At 40.1% G+C, this 21,890-nt stretch overlaps 1 protein-coding gene and 1 long non-coding RNA gene across 2 annotated transcripts in view; one reads left to right on the top strand and one right to left on the bottom strand.

Annotated features, from left to right (window-relative positions):
• MNS1 (meiosis specific nuclear structural 1) overlaps positions 1-18,310 on the bottom strand; it is a 37,835-nt gene extending 19,525 nt beyond the window's left edge. The window contains exon 1 of the mRNA XM_039492296.1: positions 17,981-18,310. The gene's annotated coding sequence lies outside the window, so the exon portion shown is untranslated. The remainder of the gene's footprint in view (positions 1-17,980) is intronic.
• LOC120373622 lies at positions 279-18,146 on the top strand. The gene is made up of 4 exons (XR_005585607.1): positions 279-322; positions 14,453-14,515; positions 16,627-16,656; positions 17,976-18,146. It is a non-coding gene; the product is annotated as an uncharacterized LOC120373622 (long non-coding RNA).
• Positions 18,311-21,890: the final 3,580 nt, after the last annotated feature.

Here is a 21,890-nt window from a genome sequence, read left to right on the forward strand (position 1 = left end):
GATTTATGGGGCCCTACGCAGTATTATTAAACTGGTGCCTCTATGCCCAACAGCAGCCCAGGGTCGCAGCCCGGGGGCGGGACGAGGCAGCAAAGGATACTGCCCATACGCCACCCCTGCTCTGCCCAGGCCCCACCCTCTCCCCACTGTCTCCTTCCTCTCTTCCCCTCCCTGATCACCCCCTTCCAGTCATATCCCTGAACCCAAATGAAGCAAATGACATTTGAAAAAAACCCAAAAACCTCTCCTGCAATTTCTTTCTAAAGAAAATGGAGCATGTTTTCGACTGCATGGCAGAAGGTGAAGACTGGACATGCAGAAGGTACCTAATTAAAAGCACTAAACTTGAGAATAAAAATTGTCAGTCACAGGTTTTTTGATGTACCCTGAAGTTTGTCAGAGATTTATTTGCAAAAAAAACTTTGTAGCAAGGGAAAGTCAGCTGTCCTGCTGAATACAACATTAAATATTATGGAATACATGATGCAGTTCTTCTCTGTTTTACATTTTCTTAATCAGTATTTCTAAGCTGATTTTATATTTTAAATGTACTCTTAAGCCTTCACAAAGTAATCATTCCAGATTACTACATATTTAACTCACTAAAACAAAGACATTTTAAATTAATCAGTCACAGAGATTTAGTGTGTTCATAACAATGTTAATTGGTTTTAGAAAAAGGGAACACTAATTTACTTTGTGTGATCTCCATAACAATTGGGGTGACCAGACGTCCCGATTTTATCGGGACTGTCCCAATATTTGCTTGTTTGTCCCGCGTCCCGACCGATGTTCGGTCGAGACACGGGACAAACAAGCAATTTTGCCCTCCTCTCCGGCACAGGCGGAGCCTGGAGGGGCTCTTGCCCCCTCCCTCCCTCCCCCCATTGGATCCTTCCCCAAATCCCCACCCTGACCCCGCCCCCATCCCCGTCCCCTCACTGCCCCATTGGATCCCTCCCCAAATCCCTGCCCTGGCCCCGCCTCTTTCCCAAGCACGCTGTATTCCTCCTCCCTTCCAGGCTTGCACTGCCATACAGCTAATTAGCGCAAGCCTGGAGGGAGGGGGTGACCCCCAGTACTCACTCTGTGAACTGCTCCAGTCCAGCTTCTGGCGGCGGTGGCGGCAGCGGGGGGAGGGGGCGGCGGGTCAGGCACTCCGGCGGTTTCTCCCCACCCGCCGGCTTTTTCTCCCCATATTTCATCTTTGTCATCTGGTCACCCTAATAACAATAGACATGTTTATGAAATTTCACCAACTTTAAAAAATATGTTTCCAAAGATTTTAGGCATAACAAAGGATTTTATATCTTACTAAGGTACTGATTTTGCTAGAGGGTTCTCTTAGAACTAGTTCAATAGATAGTCAGAAGTAAAGAAAGGGAAACTCTGTCCAGCTATCTGTCAGGAAAGGGATGTTGTCCCATTAAGGGCTCTCTTCAACAGGGAGTGAAGGGAGAAAGGACAGGAAGACTTTGGAAGCAAATTTTTTGTACTATAGTAATTACAGTTAAAATGTGTATTTTAGATAAAGGTGGTCCTTTGAAGGATTTATTTAAAAAAACTGTATGTTTGAAGATCCAAGCATTTAAGGCTAAAGATGAATACTCAGATTGTGCATCTAAAAATCTATGCAAGGATTTTTTAGAGATGTGATTTTATCATTTTCAGCAACACACTAATGAAATATTTTTAAAGCAAATTTTAAAACTAAGGTCCTGTAGACTAACATATTCAGAGTAAATATTACAGTAATGCACCACTGTTTTTGTCAGTAAATTCAGAAACTGACAGTATATACCTGGGGATTGGCAAATGCCTGTTAAATTGCTTCATTACCATTTGAATGGCTCTTTAACAGCTTCAGTGTTGTGCTAATAGGTCTGGCAGGCTGGGAAGGCTTTTTCACATTTAAGTTACTAGATCCCCTCCCGAGTAAGAGTCACCAGGTTGAAGTAGCCAGCTGTGGGAGCCTGCAGGAAGGGTCAGAACAGGAATAGGAAGAGGTGGATGGGTGGACACTAAGACCCAGGAATGCCCCAAATTTTCAGGTGCCCTATGCAGCCGCATATGCTGCCTATGCCTAAGGATGGCCCTGCTCATCCAATATCTCTGTGTATCTTGTCACTACTTAATACAGTGTTTCTAAAAGTATAGGGGGTGTCCCCCTGAGGGATAGAAAGGACTGGTTGGCGTGGAGGAGCATGGAAGATGTATAGGCTATGGAGGGGCAATGTGTTTCATTTTCCTAAAATGGGGCTTGACTTTCAAAATGAAAAAACAATGACTTTAGGTATACAGATGACACAAACTTCAAACAGTTTCATCCCTTGACAAATCCAGCCTTAAATCAATTAATTAACTAAACAAAACTCCATCCAACTCAGTCTAGACCCTCCCTTTCTCCTTATCCCCATCCTATATTCAACATTGAACTATAGAACAGTTCCATCAAATAATAATGTTTAGTAGGTTCACAAACTGGAGTTTCTCTATAGTATTTTATAAAAGAGAATGATATTCAAAATAATTTGAAAATGAAAACCAAAAGAGGCCATTCCTGTTAATACATTTGCACAATAACCTAACCCAAAGGCAGAGAACTTCAGTATATTCCCATTTATACTCAAGATGTAATCAAACCTTCAAGAAGAACTAGAATAAACAGGTAGATCCATTTCTTTCAATCTATTTCGGACCACTAATATAACAGCTGAGTAGCAGATAGGCACGCAGATAGTAGTGTAGTAGTTGTCCCATAAATGCCTGGAACAAAACAGTTATGGAGGGAGCAGAAAGTGACACTTCTGATTAAATTTGTCTTGAAGGTAAGAGACAGTAGAGTTGAGAGAACTATTTTTCCTACACCAGATGTTCTTAAATCCATCCTGCTCTCCTCTGAGACAAATTCTCTTGGATAGATACAGCACCCCTTTGCTGATAAGCAAAACCTTGAACAAACAGAGTTCAGGAAAATTGTAGTTGCCAAAAAAGATTTTAGATTATTTCCTAAATTATTGCTGTTTTCAGTTGCACCAAGGTCACTGTTCCTATTTATCTTACTTATTTGTAACTTAAAAGTCTAGCTAAGGGCATTCAATTGTGAATTTCTCTCCCCCTTCATGACTATTTTGCTGGAGCTCAACTCCACACAAGTGAAGGGGATATGCTCAGGTGAGATAGGTGAAAGAGTTGAGAAATATTCACAATGCACACATTACCCTTGAAATTCATCAGAACTTGTAATTCATTTCTCATTGTGTCAGTAAAGTTTGCTCTATATCTAATACAAAACCTAAAAAGCAAATACATTAAACATTAACCAATATGTGAAACCACACAGACTCAGGATCTCATTTAAAAATGCACTTACGAAACTCATTAAGAAGTTGCCGATTTTATAAAACTCATTATGTAAAGCTAATACTTGCAGAAGTTTAGGGAGAAAACCATTTTTGCCAGAAAAATTATGTTGGTTTTACAACAGTGTATTAGAAGTTAAACATTATATAATGCCATAATGCAAAATGAATTACTCATTATTTGAGGTATACTCACTGTGTTTTGCAAAACAGCCAAAGATCAGTAGAATTGTTGCTGTTTTTTTCTATAGTTTTCCCTTGTTCCTGCTAATCAATGAGACAGATCTGTTCCTGCAAAATGATTGGAAGAACTGGGGATTGTCAGAGAGCATATCTCTGACTGTAATGATGTAGGTGGGATGAGATAAGATGCTCTTTAATTAGGCAGGACTACTGCAGAGCTGTAGAGAGCACTCTCTCTTCCTCATCCTTCTCTCCTGGGTTTGAGTATGTTACTTCTGCAGTAATACCAGGATGGCCTCTTATGTTTGAGTTCCAGCATTTCTCCTGCAATGGCCAAGACCATGGAGGGCAGTCAAAATCCTCTCCCCACAGATACTCTGTCTTCACAGAGTGGTGGCCGGGGATTCTGCAAAGGCGGCTGCTGTGCCCTACACTGAGGGCTTTACTGGTCCCTCAGTTGTCCCAGGTCTTGGGGGAGCTCAAAGGTGACAAAGCCACTTTTGCTCTCCCCCTCCTGGCAGTAGACAGGCACAAATCCCATTAAAAGTCAGTGGAAGTTTCCGCTGCATCAGAAGAAACAACAAAGTCATGCACCCCCTCTCCCCCTCTGCCTGTGAAGTCAGATTTCACTTCTGGGACTAAAATTCCAAACCAGGAAGTGATCCTTCAAACCTGGCATTGTCACAGTCATGAAAATATCTCCTTTGGTTTGCAACAGCTACATTCTAAAAAACACATAGAGAAAACATTAATAGGAAACATATGCTAGACCAGTCTTGAGGTAAAGCAACAAATTCAGATAGTTTAATTTCTATTTTTGAAAAACACACATATATGAAGAAAAACACAGATAATTCAGTTAAAATATTTTTATCATAAAAATTAAACTGTATTTGAGCAGAAGTACAGTACATCTGAGTTGTCTCAGTCTCCTGAGAGAGGCAGCACATCAAAGAAATATCCAATAGCACTTTCCAACTGAAAATATTTTCAAGGCTGCCAATCCTTGGTGTCTCATTATTTTGTCATTTCCCATACATTTCAAACTGTCAGCAGTTTATAATGCAATAAATAAGTAAATAAATAAATATACATTTTTATTTTATATTTTGCAGTTAGGGATTTCTTGTATCCGTTTTATACCTTCTGGCACTGTGTGTTCAAAAACTTTTAATGCCCTCCTAATTTTATTAACATACATTAAACCACAGGTACATTTCAGCAAACATAATACACATGCAGATTCACAAGGAGAGTAAAGTAACCTTTCATCTTATGCAGTCAGCTAGTGTATGAATTAAAGTGACGTGTATCTCCAGAAATAATAATAGTGTTACCCATATACTGTATAAGGAGAAAGAGAGAGTTAAGCAAAGGTCACTTCAGAAATGAATGAGAGCTGTGTCTTTCAAAATCTCTGCACTGTATTCAACAAACATACACATTCTCATCCATGGATCTGTCAGGTTTCTCCCATTTATTATTATTATTTTTTTTAAAAAAGAGGCCTTTGAATTAAGAGTTGAATGGATACCATGCATCAAGGGAGAATTCTGCTTCCCCTCCATTGTCTCCCGCTATCCACTGAATTAAATATTTTAATTTAATAAGAGGAACAAATATTTTTCCTAATTCAAATAATACCATCTGTAGCATCACTTCTTTCTTCAAATATTCCAAATTAATCCCTAATATAACTCCTCTGAAGCAAGCAACATTACCCCAGGGATGAATTTGACCAAGTCTCTAGGAACAGTCACAACAGACCAGCAGTAACAGTTACCATCTTGGTAGTGTAATATTGGAGTCAGGAGTTGTCATGTTGTAGGACAAAAAGAAGATACCCCAAGCTGTGGGATTCTTTGTTAGAGGAACTTAATGGAAAACAAAGAAAAGTTCCTTCAAAGCCCAGGCAGGCCAGCCTAGTCTGAGCTCTGGGAGTCAGGGAGCAGAGTGCAGAGAAGAGCCACTATATACCATCATGGGGAGACCATCCTTGGGGCCACCTCCAATTGTCTGTACTCTATCCATGAGGGCAATGGGCGCTTGCTTTCTTCTCTTGCTTTGTCTTTACTAGATGGTCCACATTCAGTTGAAGAGTAGTACTTGCTTTTGCTATTCCTCCCACTTCTGCTGCCCAAAGAAATTACCTGTGCTGCCTACCCCTAATGGTGGCCCTGTTGATGGGCTGATCCTGAAGTTGGCTGCCGCATGATATATCTTTGAAATATGTTTCACTCCATGTGAAATGAACTAGGCCTTAACAGACAACAGGCAACCACCGTACAGAAGTATCCTTCCCAATGGATACTAGTTTCTCCTCTATCCTTTCTTGATAGTCTCAGCAAAAAGCCTAAGGTTTAGTGTAATTTCTGACCCAGTCTCTGTGTGTATGTGTGGTTCCCATTAACAGTCAAACCAATGGCAGAACTTGGCCCATAATAGGCTTGGCGTTTGAGCTACTATTCCAACCCAAAGATAGTTGTTTCAGGTTAAGATTAAGGTACATTGGCCGGGTAGTATGAGGAAGCCCATGCTACAGTTTCTTTGTGGATAAACAGACATAAATCTCCATGGCGGTCCATCTAGCATCTTTCATGGGTACTAACTTAACTTAGACATTACAAAACTATATTTATATATAAAAGCATGGTTTGTTGATCAGATGACTTATCTTTTCAACAATTTAAAATATTTCTTCCATAATTCTCTGTCTGCAACCCATTTAGAACAATTTACTTAATGTTTCTTTGTTTTATTTTTGTCTCTTACTTAAAAGGTCATAAGTATTGCATAGTAGTACAAACCTCCTAAAAACAACTTTCTCCTACACTGTCTCTGTTCGAGAACAGCCCCAGAAATGGAATATGATTTTCCTAACAATTGTTTTCATTCTAGGTTGGTGTGTTGAGGTTGTTCCCTTGTGCCTAAAGGCTACCGTTGACATGCTTATAATAGATGGATAGAATAAATAGTTCAGGTGCCAGTGCTTACAGCTCTTTGACTGAGGGCCACTTTGGGTTGCCAAGATCCCCTAAAGCTATAGAAAATAACCTACTGTACGCTATTTTAAGGCTTTGCTCAGTTTTCCCTCAAGATCTGTTTGATCCTACAATGTCTGAATATATTATTTGGAAATTGTTGTCCTAGTGTGGTTTCTACCACACACTGTGTACAACGCATATACAACCAGCATATATATCAAATATAAAAATATGCATCTGATTCTACAAATACTTAACAGTAGGTGTAATGCTTACTGCCATTAATAGATCCACTGCAGAATTTGTATTTGCAGAATTATGCCCATGGTCCTTTCAAAATAGTAGTTATCAATGTCTTTTTTACTACTAGAAAGAACACTATATATAAAATGTTAATAAAATCTGTAAGTTATGAGATATTCCGGTCAAGATGGAAAGGTCAAGTAATCTGAAAGAGATATTATCAGGTCAAATATGGCCCCAAATGTAGGTTTTATAAAAACCAGCTTACACTAATTACCTAAGACTATCTTCCATGTTTCCAATAATATTTTAAATTCCAATTGAAACAATTTCTTAAACATATAGTGCAAAGTTACAGGATTCTTATTTGAGGAAAATGCCCATAAATTGGAAATGGACCTACCTCTATTCTTTATGTCCAAAAGATGGATATAATTATATAGAAACCTAGGTAAGGAAATATCAACTAAACAGCAGAATCTACTTTACGATAGATTTTAAAAGAAGAATCCCAAATACATAGCAACCACCAGATGCGACCTCTGGCTTCTTTAAGCATCAAATCCCAGAGCAGCCTGTCTGGTTAAGGGTCATGGTCACTGACCTACTTTTTATTCCTTTTTCCTAAAGTAGCGTTAATCACTTCCAGAGCCTGAAAACAACAAACATGTAACTATGGTAATGTTTTGTAACAAGCAGCTAATTGCAGAGACATCTGTAACTATAAATAAGGTAAATCCCTGCAGTTCTTTCTCAGAGAGAAATTAGCATATTAGGTTATTCAGTTTTCACCCTCCACACCGCTATTGATGAGTTCACTCCAGTAGAATACGTTAACTAGCAAATGATGACGACGGCTAGGGAAATTAAGATTTTTGCCAAAGAAAAAATATGACGAAACAAGTGTTAAAAAGGAAAACTACTATAGCAGTTAAAGACAGTGACAACTGAGCACAGGAAAGAAATGGTTATCAAATGGAAGGGTTGACACAACGTTGCAGCCTTACCTTGTTTCCAGGCTGTTTTAAAAGAGGATCATACTGCACGACAGTGACAAATGTATTCCAGCTAAGATATGTGGGTCACCCTGAGTTTGCAACATTGTAAACCACTATTGGGGATAACATGGCTTCTCCATGAGATAATTTACCTTATTTGAATGAAAAGATAAATGTGAATTAACAAGGAAGAATCTGAAACATCTGAACAACGTTATTGATCTACTAAGGACCTAGATAAGTCATAGAGAAGGTAATGCCTGTTTTGCTCAATGTCAGTGATGTATGGGGAAGCAGATTTCGTAGCTAAGGGACCATCACTGTCAAAAGAATCCTTAGAACTAAGACAGAATTTAAAAACCCTTAATTATTCTGTGGAAGTGGGGAAAATAATGTTCCATGATATAAATGGTTTTTACTTATGAAGTCACATACTCTAGACAAACATATTGTAAGGAACAGAAATACTGAATGTTTCAAATTTGTTCAACAAAAATGCAGCTGTTTCTGATGAGAAAATGTGGTTTTAATAAATACCTAGCGACAGTACTGAGTTTTCCAGCTCCCTTGTGATGTTGCAGTAATAATTTATATTTGTCTGCAAGCCAGCTTTTTCCCCACACTGGACAGAAACAGTGCAAGGAACAAAATAAGATGGAGTAGGCAAAATTACATTTTCTTTTTAACAGATGTTAAAATTATCATATGTTGGCTTTGTAAATATTTCTGCTCAATTTAACCCCACATCTTAAAAAGCAGCCTTACTTGTCATGTGGAAATTGAAAGAATTGAAGGCATAAGGGAATAGCAGAGCATTTACTTCTGTATCTTACTTAGATCAGTGGTTCCCAAACTTCAACAACCTGTGAACCTCTTTCACTAAAATGTCAAGTCTTGCGAACCCCCTCCTAAAAATGAGTATTTTCAGGGATTTTCTCCTTTACCTGAATATAAATTATAAAAGCAGTGATCTTGGAAAATTGTTTTTATGACATGCTTATTACACACTATTTATTATTAATAATTATTTATCATTACAGTATTTTTATTGCATTATGAAAACAGCAATACTCTTCCAAGATCTCACTTTCATAGCTTGTATCGCTTTGAATAAGCCTGTTCTAAGACAAGGCTCCTATGTTTCATCAAGGAGCACCAGATGTGAAACAGCAAGAAGGTATTTAAGAAGCCAACTCAAAGAGTTCCTCCTACACAAGTATTCAGGTCTTGAGAAGTCGAGGCTAACAATGCACATTACAACAAAGCTTAAATTTGTTCTTCATAATACTTTTAAAAACAATACTAATTGCCTATTTAATTTTAAAAACAGCAAAAAAATCCACCTCCCTTTCCATTTCTTATAAGGAGTCTTGAAGTTTAAATCTCCTCAGTGTGATAGATAGGCTTGTTTGATCTGCTTAGCTCTTGGAAGTCCAGGGGCTCCAGGCTGCTGTCCTTGTGCTGCCCAGGATCCCTAGGGACAGCTCTGTTTGCCATTATGGAATTTTTTTCCCCCGAGAACCCCCTGTAACATTTCACAAACCCCCAGGGGTTCACGTACCCCAGTTTGGGAACCACTGTCTTAGGTGGACTTTGCAGGCTTTCAGTAAAGGCTGGTGATATCCCTGAGATCAGTAAAACACAAAGATCTATTTAGAACAGGTCATCAGTGTAATCTGATGTTTTGCTCTGAAAAGAAGGCGGGGATATTTCTGCAGCACTTGCTTGCTGAAAATCTTCAATTGCTCCTCAGAATTCTTGAATCTAAAGGCCATTGTAGGGATGCATAGTCTGTCTGATCACAAACTTTCGTACATACAAATAATGGTGAAATAGATTTAACCATTGCCAGAAGTTCCTTTCAGGTAGTACAACCATTTTTCTCCAGAAAATTTAGACTTCTGCTGTAATAATCTGCCACCCTCTCAAATTCTGTGTGTTCTTGTGTCAGTACTGCTCCCAGATCGTAAGCACTAGCATCCATGTCCAATATGAACGGGGTTTTGAAACACAGGGAGACTAAGACAGCAGCAGTCACAAGAGACTTTTACAATTCTGAAAATGTTAAATTCCTTTCTCATGCAACCTACGCAATGGTTTTGTAATATTGGCAAACCCATGAATAAGCCTTCTATAGTAGGAGCAGAGTCCTACATAACTGCAGTTCTGCGAGTGTCTAAAGAGCTGCCCCGTTCTGCACTGTCTCGATTTCCTTTTTGTCACTGAAAACTCTCCTCTCACTGATTGGGTGCCCAGGGTAAATTTGAAACAACTCACACTTTAGGCTCAGTTTCATATTGACAACCTTCATCTTATCACAGACCATTTTTAAATGTACTGGTTCATAGTCAAAGGTCTTAGCATGCACCAGGATATTTATCAAGGTATAACAAAAGTTGAGAGAGCCATGTTGTGCAGTACCCTCTCCATAAACCTCTCAAATGTGGCACACGCATGGCACAACCCAAAAGCCTTCACTTTAAATTGCTACAAGCATTGTCCTATTATGAAAGCAGTCTTTTCCCAGTCATTTGGATCCACTTCCACCTGCCAATAGCTACTTTTAAGAGCCAACATAGAAAACCAGACTGAACCTGCCAACAGCATCCAGGATATAATCTAATCATGGTAATGGATAAGAAACCTTTAAAGTTACTTCATTTAGTTTTTAGAGTCTACACAGAATCTGGTTCTGTCATCTTTTTTCTTAACCAGAACTGTGGACTAGCTGAAGGATCAATTATGCCTTCCTGATACATTTCCTCAATGACCTGTAAGGCCTCTTCCCTCTTTGGTAGGAGTAAACAGTGAGGTGGTTGATCAACAGATCTGTTTCCTCCAGTATCAGTCTAGTGCTGGACTAGTGCAGTACAACCTACACCTTTGCTGGATCAGAAGGACCAGTCCTAATTCCTAACCAGAAAGTCTGTTAGACCATTCTGCTGCTCCTCTGTAAGTGTACAGCACTGCACTGAAACAAATCCACTTAAAACTCTGGAGTTCACCTTGACCTCTTTCCTCTTGTAGTTTTCTTCTATACCAGCATTTACTAATCCACTGATTCACATTTTGCAGCTGTATTTCCCTTTGTTACTATTTGCTGCTTGTCAGAAACATTCAGCAAATGAACAAGAATCCATTCATACTTCAGATCCACAAGACCTTTTGCAGCTAAGGTTCTCCTAAAACTATGGGTGTCAAAACAGATTTCAACCACTCCCCAACTTTCCTTTACTGGAAAGATACCACAGCATTTGGCTGTCATTGTGGTTATTGCAAACCAATTGTCTACAAATCATTTGCTTCACTTAGCCATGTTTTTAAAGAGAATTTCTACAGGCTAAATTTGTAAGACTCCTCTTCTGGCATTTATCACACAGTTATTAGTCAAAAAAATCCAAACCAATTATTAGCTCATCCATTATCTTGGCTATCCAGACTTTGTGATCAAATTTCAGGGGTCCAATTTTCAAACCTAGTTTTCCTAATTTTTGGTCAGGTGAACAGTGCCCAGTGGGGCTCATCCTTGTACCTACAAACTTTGCCCCATCAGCGTGGTGAACCCTCATTTCCCAAACTGGGAGAGAGGTGTTCACTAGACACTTGTGAAACTTGGTCCTCAACTGCCTTATGTTTATAAGTGTTCAAGTGTGTGGTACTTTATTCCATGACTACTCACAGAGTAAGGGTCTACTCAGCATGAGTGAGGATGGTGGAATCTTGCCCTACATTTGAGATGAGCCCAAACCAGAATACCAAACCCTGTCTATTCAGAACTTTGAGAAAGTTCAGATCTATATCCAAACTTTGTGCCTCAGGATTCTCTTTGTATCTTGGTAAAACTTCATCAGAAGCAGAGTTAACCCAATGCTGAGCACTTCTGAAAATCCCACACTACTGCACTAATCACCTGAAGTCAGGAAAGCTGCCCATCTCAGATTCCTGTATTCATTCCTGCCCTACAACACAGCGAACACAGCATTTGGAGCCATGGATTATTGCAGAATTCTGAAAACTTTAATTTTCAGGTGTCTGGTTGCCTGGTATATTTAATTTGTGCTCGTAGAATTAACTTCAGTCTTAAATCTGAGTGTGTCACATGCAGATGTTTCCTGCTTTTTTTTCTATTTTATTCATGACTAGGTGGAGAAGGGCACATTACAGCTGTTTAATAACCATAAAATGGAAAACTATGGGTAATACTAGTCTACCAGAGTCAGGTGTAGAATGTATAGATCTTAAAACTTTAATTGAAGTGTACAAGTTAGCAGCAAGAAAATTGCTTAGAAATGAGTGGAAGAAAAACCTGTAGAATTTGAGAGTGTAGCTAGATAATATTTAATAAACAAATCTGTAACTGTATCCCCAAGCCACAAAGTAGGTTTTCCCACTAAACTGAAAGAAGAGGTAATTAAAAGGCTGTATTAAACAAGCATATAAATCACTCACTCCAAGCAATGGCTGAGAGTGACGTGGAAGTAAAGCTACTGGCTAAGTCCTTCCCCTACAGATCTCATCATGGACCTGCCAGTCAGCCATGGGACAGCCCATCAGCAAAACCCTGGTCTGTTAAATGACGTGTTACCCAGCTCAGCATTAGGACCTTTGGAGAATTCCCCGAGCAGGCTTAGTACAGTCCCTTGATGCTCTATGCAAGAGCCTCTGGCAACAATGCAGAATGTTTAATGATGCATCATTCCACGGCTGCTAAGAGTCTTTAACCTGAAGTACTGTGAATTGCCTCTGCAGCTGCCGAGACCAATTTTAACTGGATCAAGCCCAGCTAGGCCTGACTGATTAAGAATCTTAACCTCATCAGAGACATTATTTACCTGATTAATTCTTCCCAAAAACTATACTCATGCATCCCCATTCACAGATGATTGGAGAAATAACATATTGATATTATTTAATATTCATACTACAGAAGTGCCTACAGGCCTCAGTCAGGATCAGGACTCTGTTGTACTGAATGCAAACACATTTAAAGACCTGGTCCATGCCCCAAAGACATACCAAACTATGTATTCAGGGTCACACTGTACAGTCAAAATTACCTAACTTGCTGAATCTAGCTTCTGCAGGTTTCCTTTTACATTCTGTATAAAGAATGGGTGCTAGGCTACAAATAGTCCATGTAGGGATCTTTGAGGCAGTGTGTCAGCTTTTCTAAAATAGGTATTTATACCTTTACTAGGGCACAGCAACCAGTTAGTCTTTAAGGTGCCACAAGTACTCCTGTTTTTTTTGCGGATACAGACTAACACGGCTGCTACTCTGAAACCTGTGGAAGTTTGTCTCACTGAATCTACACCTGCCTCCAAAGGGGAGTAGGGCTTGGATGTATGACATTTAGTCCTGAAGATTTTAAAAACAGACGAATAACTAGTGTGACCGACATCTCTCAAATGGTTAAGAATGGGGTGGATTTTTGACAATATTCCCCCACGCAACATCTCTTCCTATCTTTGACCTATCTATTCTGCATTATTTCTTGTTTAGTTACATGGCATAGTCTATCAGTTGGAATTTTTTCAGTCTGTATGTTGGAATTTTATTTTATTGTTTTGCTGTGCTCACATAGTTGCTGATTTTACAAGGCAGCAACAATACAACCCTTATGCTCCAAGAACAGGACTGAGGCCCAAAGATGTGCAAGACCAAGATAATCTTAACCAAATGCCTTCATTATGGAACACTTCATCTGTCCTGCCTTTTCCCTCCAAATGTCACTCATCTTCCAGAATATGAGCCAAATTCAAACCTGGTATAAGCTGGTGCAACTCCATTACACAATTTCACATATATCCAGCTGAATTTGTTCCTATGACTAGACTCAAGGCCTTACAATAATAAACAGTAACTAATTTGTGTGTGCGGGAGAGGGAAGTGTTGCCTAGGAATGGACAGAAATCCCATCTTATGTTTTGCTGTAGATTTCATGTTATCATGCAGAACTTTAAAAAGTAAAAGGGCATGATAGGAGAGCAGTAAAGGGGCTTTCTCTAGTAAGAAAACATTCATTTCCCAATTGACTGATGTGTTAAGACATGTTGCCTACATAAACTAAGAAAAGCCACATACATGTATTTACTATAATGGGTAACTATATAATTTGTGCTTATTGCTTGTACAAGAAGTAAAATGTTAATACTTTGTAAAATAATTGCACTGAAATGATATTTCTATGATTTAGACATTAAACCAAACCTAATCTAATTTGCTACAGCTGGACACCACCTGCAGAGTACTGTTTAAGTACTCTGAACATTACACACTTATCTTTTAAATATTGATAATGCCATTTTTCATTAATGTGACATGAAGTCCCACAGGGAATAATTATGCTAATAAGCCTTAATGATTCTTGCAAATAAATGATCAAACAAAATTGCTACTGTTGATTTATATTAATGGATGCCTTTAGGAGGAGATTTGTCAGGATGTGCTGCTTCTTGAATCCCAATTCATCTTATTTAGCAGAAGAATGTACATAGTTTGTTAAATAGATTAAGTGTTTAAAATATAATGTGTTCATGGAGTTTCTGCAGTTCATAATGTTCAGGCATTATCACCGTGCCTTATGGCAAATCTGCATGTATATAACTTTTCTTCAGTCCTTTTATTTCCCTCTTTCTATCCCATGTGGCTAAAACAAAAAGTCAAATTTCCTTTTTTAAAGCTTTCTTTCTGTTGTGTTCCTGAGAGCCATCAACAATGCCCTAATGGCTGGTGTATGATCTAGGTAAGAAATCAGTGAACTGAAGCATAGTTTTCTTCACTGTTTTACTGGGTGAATGGGTGCATTGCTGTCAACAATGGTGTTACAAAACACATGCTAGAGGAACTTTTGGTGCTTTTATCAAAGTAAAATATTTGTAGTTTGGTGACCCAGGGATTTTTACAGTTTATATGCAGGTGGACTAGGTCAGTTTCCACTCCTTTATGATATATTGGAGAATGACACCGCTATGTTTAGACATGCAAAATTCTAACCAGGTTTGCTCAGAAAATTCCCTTTCATATAGTTGATGCCTTTATGTTGTAGGTAGGGTAACCAGATCACAACACTAAAACATATGAACATATTGGGGTGCCGTCAGTCCTGCCCACAGTCCACCCCCACTCCTCCTAGGCTCTGCCCCCACTCTGCCCTAGGTCCTGCCCCCTCCCCACTCACCCCCCCCCACCGTGCCCTTCCTCATCCTCCAGCCCCCTGCTTGCTGCATCCCTCCTCAGTCTCTCACCCACCACTTGCCTCCTCACCCCTGCCTGCCCGCCGCTCGCCTCTTCACCCCCACTACCTGCCACTCACCCCTATGGCACCGACTTCCCCTCTGCCAGGTGGGTGCTTGTCCACCCCCCGCCTCTTCCTGCGCAAGCATCTGCCCTCGCTCCGCCCCCATTCCATCCACTTCCCCCAAGTCCCCGCCCTGCCTCTTCTCCACCTCCTCCCCTGAGTGCGCTGTGTCCCCACTCCTCCCCCCTGGAAAGCGCTAAGCGCCGCCAAACAGCTGTTAGGTGGTGGGAAGCACTGGGGGGGGGGGGAGGAGAAGGAGGCGAGGAGGGAGGAGCTTGGCTGCAGTTTTTCCCTATGGGTGCTCCAACCCTGGAGCACCCATGGAGTCGGCACCTCCCTCCTGCTCGCCTCCTTACCTGAATATTGGGACAAATGGCATCCTGATTGTACATTGATTGGGACGCACGACAAAAGGTTAAGTATCGGGACATCTGGTCACCCTAGTTGTAGGTAGTAAGAATCCAATATCAGCACGGTACCTTTGCTCCCCAGGGCAGTACAGATGTGACATGGCCAGTTTCTATGGAGAGGTGGTTGAGGAGAAACACATCTAAGTTTAGACACAGGATAAACTTTAAGGTCATGCATTTCTAACCAGAGCAGAGCTGGAGAGAGAGATGGGAGTTAAACATGTGCTTCAGTCTGTCCAAATTCAGCAAAATGCCTATGCCCATGCTTAAGCTCTTGGCTAAATCAGGGCCAGGATCAAATAGCCAAGGGAGATTCTATCACATGAATAAATTTGCTTTTCCTCTAATCATATAACAAAAGGCTGCTCCAGTCAGCTACAGGGATTCCTCTCTTAATTAATTCTGAAATCCAGTGACAGTGGGCCACAGCAGAATGTAGGCCACAATATATGTTTTTGCCTTTGAGGCACTAAATAATTTGTTAAAGTGACCACTAACTTAATGGTATTTTCATCCATCCTGGTACTTCTGGGATGTCCCAGGTCTTATAGCTGGTCAGATGCTTTTAGAAAAGCTCAAAATTTTGAGGAAAAACTGAATAATTTTCCATGGAACTATGTTTTCTTTATTTCAACCATCTCTAATGAAACATCACTTTGTAATGTTGTATCCACAGTGGGATGGTGTTTTGACTCAGAAATGGCCTGAGGACATTTTGATACACATTGATCATGTTGCATCATGAAATTCTGCTGAAATATCATAACATTATACCTTAAAAGTTTGCCTTACAAGCCAATCCCAGGAAAGCGGCTATGACACAAGACAGCAGGCTGTGCCTGCACCCTGATATGAACAGCTTAAGCACTGAGCTGTAGTTTTCTGATGTTATAGAATTACAGTAATTTGATTTCTAGATTCTTTCTGCAAAATTGAATGTTCCCTTGAAGTATCTCAGATAAGTCCTTTTTCCTTTACAAACAATGGATCTGATCTTGCAGATCCTGAAGTCACTGGGAATTCTATAGATGGATTGACTACAGGATTGGGAGTCATTTAAATTCTATGGTCTGATAATGATATAAACTTGTGATCTTTACTTTAACACACTGGAACTTTAAATCTTTGCTGTTGAATTCTTTTCAGATTCAGATGTTTCAGTTCAGCATATCACAGGTGAGTTTCCTTGTCCTGGATTTCCTTAGAAGCAAAACAATTTATAAGTCTCTATTCTCCTCTCCCCTTCAATTTCTGTTCTTTCAATTAGAGCCCTGTGCAGATACAAAATTTGTATCTGCATCCAATCCGCAAACATGGTCCACAGATATCTGCAGATTTGCAGGACTCTATTTTCAGTAAATCTCCAAGCAACTAATCAGTGAACCCTTTCAGAGACATAATTACATTTTGTACAACGTGTTGTGCATAGGCACTGTGCAACTAGAGGGATGACCAAAGGGGCAAGAGTCAGGTGCTCCTACATTCTAATTCTGACTAGGCCACTAACACTCACTGTGTGGCCTTGGGCAAGTCATTTCAGTTCACTGCCTCCATTTCCTCATCTGTTCAGTGGGGATAGTGATACTTGCCATACCTACCTCAGAGGAATATTGTACAGATTAGTCAGTTAATGTCTGTACAACACTTTGAACATGTAAATTGCTATATATTAAATGTTAAGTGTCTGCTGTCTTGCCTACACTTAATGGACCTGTCAAGACATGCACATCAGCATTCCCTTTCTGTCCTCCCCTTATTATCTCTTTATGGCCTTCACTTGTGGCAGCATGTCTAGTTTAGAAGTAAGCTAGAGCACAGACAGTCCATCGCTTGTTTTTGAGAGACACCTAGTGAATTTCTAGGTACTCAGACAATAAAGGGGTGGTGTGGTTAGGGCAGCAGACTAAGTGAGGAGATCTATTCCTGGCTTTTCCAATGGCTCTCTCTGCATGTTACCTCAAGCAAGTCACTTCACTGTTCTGTGCCTCAGTTTCCCTATCTGTAAAATGGGGATAGTAACACTTACCTTTGCACAGTGCTTTTGAATCTACTGGTGAAAAGTGCTGTGTGTGTGTGTGTGTGTGTGTGTAAAAAATTGAAATTTTTACATATAACTTGTTATTTCTTACATTGAATAAACTTCATAGATATCTTAAGATTCACTTTTATCTGAATGCAAGAAACAGACTCATATTTAACACACCAATGAGTGCTGGTGCACCCTGGGTGAAATCCTGCCCCCAATGGGTTGCCATTGACTTTAATGGAGCCAGCTTTTCACCCCTTGAACCTACCTTTAATTAGTATACCTCTGTGGTACTTTTTATCTCAACATATTACCTGCTCCTTTAATTTCTCCATGGTATTTTATACTCCTCAAATCTACACAGCTGTATATTGCAGAAAGCAGATACCATTGTAGATCACAATAACTCAGTTTACCAGGCTTTTCACAAACAGGAGGATTTAAATCCATTTTCTCTTTTCTTTTCCAGCTTACCAGTCTGATGTTTCCTCTTGTTTTCCAAGTTCCTAGTCTGGTATCCTTGGTTCCTGGCCAAATTTTTTTTCTTGTTCTGCAGATTCCTTCAGCACTGCTTCACTTCATTTACACCTGAGGACTCTTCTGCCTGTTCCTTGCTATGTACTGACTGATTTGGTCTCTATGTCTGCACAACACCTAGCACAATGGGATTTGGGTCCATGACTGGGGCTCCTATGTGCTACAATTAATCAATAAACTAAAATATCGTTGTGGTTCAGATAAAGGACACCCTTCAGGTTCCTTCTTATTCTGAGATCCCTCTGGGGTCTTCTTCACTCTTGTGTATACTTTCACTTTTCACTCATTCTGAACATAGTAGTTCCCTTGGTTACTGGAAAGTACCCCGGGGTCTCCTGCAGACTACAGTTCTAGAAGCAGTTTGTCTCTAATTGTGACTCTAACCCTCGTTTACCCTTATGCCACAAGGGGCACCTCTCTCCAGTATGTTTGGCTTGAATTCATCTTTGGGGTGATAAATCACAGTGCCATAACGAGGGCAAGGCGAGTGAGGCACTTGCCTCGGGCACGGATTGTGAGGGGCGCAGAAAGTCTCTCATTTGGCGGCAATTCAGCGGCAAGTCCTTCCCTCCGAGAGGGACTGAGGGACCCACCACCAAATTGCCGCCAGTCGTCGGCAAGGGAGAGGGGCGGCATGTCCGGCTCTTCAGTGGAAATTTGGCACCGAAAAACGTCGGCAATTAGGCGGCTGGTCCTTCCCTCTGAGAGGAACCTGCCGCCGAAGAGCCGGACGTGCTGCCCCTGTCCCTTGTGTCGAGGGCAAAAATCCCTAGTTACGGCTCTGATAAGTCATCCTACTTTAATCAGAATTTGGGGTCCAGCTCTGTCCAGGCAGCCTGGATCAGCTTCAGTCTCTAGTCCTCCTTTGCACTAGTTTCTCTTAGAGTAGAATTACAGCCCTTATTCCATCATCTATATGAAGATACAGAAAACTAAACAGCCTTTCTTCTTCCCATGCTGAAACTGAAAATGCAGCAGCTAGCCACACGCCTGGATGTGCAGCCCTCTGTCCCCCTTATGACCTAGCATAAAGCTTCTAGAAGCTTCATGTCCTTGACATGCAATCCCTTCTCATTCATTCTTTATGTGGACTTCCAGTCACACCATCAGATCAGTTCTATGTGCTTTTACCCTGCTGCAGGTTTTCATTCTGTGTTGTCCTTGCATTGACCTTTCACACTCAACATAGATAATGTGATGTTAGCTTAGCAACAGTTTATATATTATTTGCATAAAATTTTGGTAAGGAAATACCTTTTGTTCTTTTTTTTTTAAATGTACATAAACCATTATGTCAAATGTGTATTGGCTAAAAATTAATATTGGTTGCTTATCATTTACAGAGTGAATTGTGGCTGTTTTTAATGTCCAAATCCTTTTATCCTGACCCTTATGAGAATGAATGTCCAGAGTATGACTTCATTAGATTACTTTACTTTTGACACCTGACTGTTCACTGCCAGCTACACAAAACCAAGTTACTACTCTCTAGTCTGTAAGAGTCACCCTTTTTTTCTTTTTAATATTGCAGCTGATTTCTAAGGAATGACTTAATAGAAAAGGCTCTTCCCTAACCCCTGACAAAACAGAGCTGCTCTGTCCTGCACCAGTCTTCTTGAAGGCCTAATAATTTGTATTTCTGAATTTCATAGCCAGAGCAGCAGTATGTCAGTATAGAGTGACTGTTAAGGCAATATATAGAATATACCAGATTCAGTTTTCAGCCAAAACACAAACATTTAACTTCAGTCAGTGAGAGCAAAACTGGATAAAACAGAAGTATGTTGACATTTCTTTCGTAAATAATATTTTTAGGAATTTATAACACAGCCACAAAATAGGCCATAAGTTTCCAGGCAAGGGAGATACCAGTAAAACAGTGACACCCACTGGCAAGCTAATTCTTGTCACATTGTAGAGCCAGGGTTCTCAGCCTGGAGTTATAACTAAAGATGGTTGAAATTTTAATAAATTTCAACACAGATTGTGGCAGATTATTTACATTTTTTGAACAGCTCTATCACACGCCCAGCGAGGGTCAAAGGTGTTTTCTGAGCACCTCAAAAATTTCTACAGAATTTAAGCTTTCATTTAAAGAAAAACAAAGTTTCTAGCTTTTTGGTTTTGAAGGTAACCTTCTAAATGTAAATAACTGCAGTAATTAGGGTGCTTAAACATATAGAAGTGGGATAACATGCAATCAATGACATTTTCTGTAAGACTATACAATATAGAGTTTTCCAGTGTATTATTTTCAAATGCCCTGAGTGTAAATGACAACATTGGTCATTTATACTGAATAAACTTAATAAAATGAACACATTTATAATATTTATGTGGATGAAACAGATGAATCTTATCCCCTTCAAAACTAAGAGCAAAAATTGTGGAAAATTGATAGTCAAAATAAAAATGAGGAAGATAAAGGACAGTGGGGGAATCCAATTACCACTCAGTCTGTTTTAATATAATCATATTGTCAGGCTTTATCAGGAGAGTGAAATCCCCATTTTAAACTGGGATTGGAAATCTTGTATTGATGCTGGCCAACATGGTTACACCACCTTAATGTAAACAATACAGATCTCAAAGGGATCAGGCATCCTCTCATCTCAAGCCCCCTTTCTAAAAACTTATAAAAATAATCATTCCTTCCCCTTACAGAGCGCTTTTCATCCATAGATCTCCAAGCACATAGGTGTACTATAATGCATTGTTGCAAGCCCATTGCTGGTTGAAAGAGCCCGATACAGAAAGAAAAGTGAATGCTCTCTGAATAGCTTACTTTAAGAGTATCAAAAATGTCAAGTCTGATCTTCTCTCGTTTTGTTGGACGACTTCCTGGATGCCTCAGGATTTCTATATTGCGAGGTCTCACTTTCATGAAAAGGACAGGGGTGTTGCATTAAATCTCAAAAATGTCCTTTCTTCACAATGTTTCTCTGTCCTTCAAGCCAAATAGACATTAGCAAAGAGTTTTAAATAATCTGACTAAAAATCTTTTCCCCTCTCAATAGTTCATCTTTCACTCTTTACTCTTGTACTGTCATTTCACCAGTTGTTCACTCATCACAGCCTTCCAACATTTCTATTATAACAAGCATGACAGTATCACATGGTTACATGGGTTTGCAATGTGCACAGCTGGAGGTTCTGAATCATTAAAATGTTTAACTTTTTAATTATTAAAAAAATTCCTTATCACACCATAGTCCCTGGGCTCCCTTAGCATTTGCTCAATCCCTGGGAAAAAGTGACCGTGAGTTTTCAGCCCATTACTTTTTAGTTATTTTATTTAATTTGTTTCTCCCTTCCATAAAGACTCCCCAAGCATCCCACAACTTACCTTTATTCATTCCTTTAAAAATGTATATCAGTGTAAACTACCCCCCCCCCCCCCACCATGTTCCCTTCAGGTGATGGACCCCTCTTTATATAAGGCACCTCCCACCCAGGGTTTCTGCCCCACATGGGATTAAGAGGCCAGCAGCCAGGACCATATGGCTTCTTCCAATCCCTCTACTGCTGCAAAAGACATCAGGTGAGGTTGCTGTGGGTGTTAGGTTTAATAGGCCAGAAAGGCATTAATCAGCCAACAAAGAAGAATGTGCTACCAGGTGCCTGCCCCTCACCCAACTCCCTACTTTGTTATCCTACCCAAATCTCCCACCCTCAAAAGTTACACTCTTATCCCCACAAAAAGAGCTCACAGACAGGAACTGCTGACAATGTCAGGGTTCCTCAGACCATGAAGGCCATGGGACTGCTGGAAGAGAAGGCTGCTCAGGCCATGTGACCCATAGTTCTAGCTCCATGGGGATTGAGGAGGTGCTCAGCTAGTTCCCAA

This window comes from Mauremys reevesii, linkage group 10, assembly GCF_016161935.1.
Source record: "Mauremys reevesii isolate NIE-2019 linkage group 10, ASM1616193v1, whole genome shotgun sequence".
Classification (NCBI taxonomy): domain Eukaryota; kingdom Metazoa; phylum Chordata; order Testudines; family Geoemydidae; genus Mauremys; species Mauremys reevesii.